A 3968-nucleotide genomic window follows, 5' to 3' on the forward strand; every position below is an offset into this window, starting at 1 on the left:
GGTTCAGCACCGCCAGCTGTTCCCCTGCTGTGTGTGTGGCAATCTGTTGTGAATTTGCTTTTTGCTCCCTCTAGTGGTTACTAGTTTTTTGACTCTGGTTTTTCTGTCATTCCTTTTATCCGCACCTGGGTCGTTAGTTAGGGGTGTTGCTATATAAGCTCCCTGGACCTTCAGTTCAATGCCTGGCAACGTAGTTATCAGAGCTAGTCTGCTGTGCTCTTGTCTACTGATCCTGGTTCCAGTTATATCAGCTAAGTCTGCCTTTTGCTTTTTGCTATTTGTTTTGGTTTTGTATTTTTGTCCAGCTTGTTCCAAATCTATATCCTGACCTTTGCTGGAAGCTCTAGGGAGCTGGTGTTCTCCCCCCGGACCGTTAGACGGTTCGGGGGTTCTTGAATTTCCAGTGTGGATTTTGATAGGGTTTTTGTTGACCATATAAGTTACCTTTCTTTATTCTGCTATCAGTAAGCGGGCCTCTCTGTGCTAAACCTGGTTCATTTCTGTGTTTGTCATTTCCTCTTACCTCACCGTCATTATTTGTGGGGGGCTTCTATCCAGCTTTGGGGTCCCTTTCTCTGGAGGCAAGAAAGGTCTTTGTTTTCCTCTACTAGGGGTAGCTAGATTCTCCGGCTGGCGCGTGTCATCTAGAATCAACGTAGGAATGATCCCCGGCTACTTCTAGTGTTGGCGTTAGGAGTAGATATATGGTCAACCCAGTTACCACTGCCCTATGAGCTGGATTTTTGTATTCTGCAGACTTCCACGTTCCTCTGAGACCCTCGCCATTGGGGTCATAACAGTTTGCCAGGCCCGTATTAAATGTTTAATGCATTGCAGAAGAGGGATTATAAGAAAGAAGATTCTGAGTTTTTTTTTCTCCTTCCCCTTTACCTCAGAGTGGCTATGCTTGCTGCAGACATGAATGTCCAGACCTTGATTACAAGTGTGGACCAGCTGGCTACTCGTGTGCAGGGCATACAAGACTATGTTATCAGAAATCCTAGGTCAGAACCTAAAATACCGATTCCTGAACTGTTTTCCGGAGACAGGTTTAAGTTTAGGAATTTCGTGAATAATTGTAAATTGTTTTTGTCCCTGAGACCCTGTTCATCAGGAGATTCTGCTCAGCAAGTAAAAATTGTTATTTCGTTCTTACGGGGCGACCCTCAGGATTGGGCTTTTTCGCTGGCGCCAGGAGATCCGGCATTGGCTGATCTTGATGCGTTTTTTCTGGCGCTCGGTTTACTTTATGAGGAACCCAATCTTGAGATTCAGGCAGAAAAGGCCTTGCTGTCTATGTCTCAGGGGCAGGACGAGGCTGAAGTGTATTGCCAAAAATTTCGGAAATGGTCCGTGCTGACACATTGGAACGAGTGTGCACTGGCCGCTAATTTTAGAAATGGCCTTTCTGAAGCCATTAAGAATGTTATGGTGGGTTTTCCCATTCCCACAGGTCTGAATGATACTATGGCACTGGCTATTCAAATTGACCGGCGGTTGCGGGAGCGCAAAACCGCAAATTCCCTCATGGTGTTGTCTGAACAGACACCTAATTCGGTGCAATGTGATAGAAAAACCGCAAATTCCCTCATGGTGTTGTCTGAACAGACACCTGATTTAATGCAATGTGATAGAATCCTGACTAGAAATGAGCGGAAAATTCATAGACGCCGGAATGGCTTGTGCTACTACTGTGGTGATTCTACACATGTTATCTCAGCATGCTCTAAACGTATAGCTAAGGTTGTTAGTCCTGTCACCGTTGGTAATTTGCAACCTAAATTTATTCTGTCTGTAACTTTGATTTGCTCACTGTCATCTTATCCTGTCATGGCGTTTGTAGATTCTGGTGCTGCCCTGAGTCTCATGGATCTCTCATTTGCTAAGCGCTGTGGATTTACTCTTGAACCATTAGAAAATCCTATTCCTCTTAGGGGTATTGATGCTACACCATTGGCAGCAAATAAACCGCAGTATTGGACTCAGGTTACCATGTGCATGACTCCTGAACACCGCGAGGTGATACGTTTCCTGGTTTTACATAAAATGCATGATTTGGTCGTTTTAGGGCTGCCATGGTTACAGACCCATAATCCAGTCCTGGACTGGAAGGCTATGTCAGTCTCAAGTTGGGGCTGTCGTGGTATTCATGAGGATTCCCTGCCTGTGTCTATTGCTTCTTCTACGCCTTCGGAAGTTCCGGAGTATTTGTCTGATTATCAGGATGTCTTCAGTGAGTCTGAGTCCAGTGCACTGCCTCCTCATAGGGACTGTGACTGTGCTATAGATTTGATCCCAGGCAGTAAATTTCCTAAGGGAAGACTGTTTAATCTGTCGGTACCTGAACATACCGCTATGCGTTCATATATCAAGGAGTCTCTGGAAAAAGGACATATTCGTCCGTCTTCTTCCCCTCTTGGTGCGGGATTCTTTTTTGTGGCAAAAAAGGACGGATCTTTGAGACCTTGTATTGATTATCGGCTTTTAAATAAGATCACTGTCAAATTTCAGTATCCTTTACCGCTGTTGTCTGACTTGTTTGCCCGGATTAAGGGTGCCAAGTGGTTCACCAAGATAGACCTTCGTGGTGCGTACAACCTTGTGCGCATTAAGCAAGGGGATGAATGGAAAACCGCATTCAATACGCCCGAAGGTCATTTTGAGTACTTGGTGATGCCTTTTGGGCTGTCCAATGCGCCTTCAGTTTTTCAGTCCTTTATGCATGACATTTTCCGGAAGTATCTGGATAAATTTTTGATTGTTTATCTGGATGATATTTTGGTTTTTTCTGATAATTGGGATTCGCATGTGGAGCAGGTCAGGTTGGTCTTTAAAATTTTGCGTGAAAATTCTTTGTTTGTCAAGGGCTCAAAGTGTCTCTTTGGTGTACAGAAGGTTCCCTTTTTGGGGTTCATTTTTTCCCCTTCTGCTGTGGAGATGGACCCAGTCAAGGTCCGAGCTATTCTTGATTGGACTCAGCCCTCGTCAGTTAAGAGTCTTCAGAAGTTCTTGGGCTTCGCTAACTTCTACCGTCGTTTTATCGCTAATTTTTCTAGCATTGTGAAACCTTTGACAGATATGACCAAGAAGGGCTCCGATGTAGCTAACTGGGCTCCTGCTGCCGTGGAGGCTTTCCAGGAGTTGAAACGCCGGTTTACTTCGGCGCCTGTTTTGTGCCAGCCTGACGTCTCACTTCCCTTTCAGGTTGAGGTGGATGCTTCGGAGATTGGGGCAGGGGCCGTTTTGTCGCAGAGAGGCCCTGGTTGCTCTGTTATGAAACCTTGTGCCTTTTTCTCTAGGAAGTTTTCGCCTGCCGAGCGAAATTATGATGTGGGCAATCGGGAGTTGTTGGCCATGAAATGGGCATTTGAGGAGTGGCGTCATTGGCTCGAGGGTGCTAAGCATCGTGTGGTGGTCTTGACTGATCACAAAAATCTGATGTATCTCGAGTCTGCTAAACGCCTTAATCCGAGACAGGCCCGCTGGTCATTGTTTTTCTCCCGCTTTGATTTTGTTGTCTCGTATTTACCAGGTTCAAAGAATGTGAAGGCCGATGCTCTTTCTAGGAGCTTTGTGCCTGATGCTCCTGGAGTCGCTGATCCTGTTGGTATTCTTAAAGATGGAGTTATCTTGTCAGCTATTTCTCCGGATCTGCGACGTGTGTTGCAGAGATTTCAGGCTGATAGGCCTGAGTCTTGTCCACCTGACAGACTGTTTGTCCCGGATAAGTGGACCAGCAGAGTCATTTCCGAAGTTCATTCCTCGGTGTTGGCAGGTCACCCGGGAATTTTTGGCACCAGAGATCTGGTGGCCAGGTCCTTTTGGTGGCCTTCCTTGTCAAGGGATGTGCGGTCATTTGTGCAGTCCTGTGGGACTTGTGCTCGAGCTAAGCCTTGCTGTTCTCGTGCCAGCGGTTTGCTCTTGCCCTTGCCTGTCCCGAAGAGACCTTGGACACATATCTCCATGGA

Source organism: Ranitomeya variabilis, chromosome 2 (assembly GCF_051348905.1).
Source record: "Ranitomeya variabilis isolate aRanVar5 chromosome 2, aRanVar5.hap1, whole genome shotgun sequence".
Taxonomy (NCBI): domain Eukaryota; kingdom Metazoa; phylum Chordata; class Amphibia; order Anura; family Dendrobatidae; genus Ranitomeya; species Ranitomeya variabilis.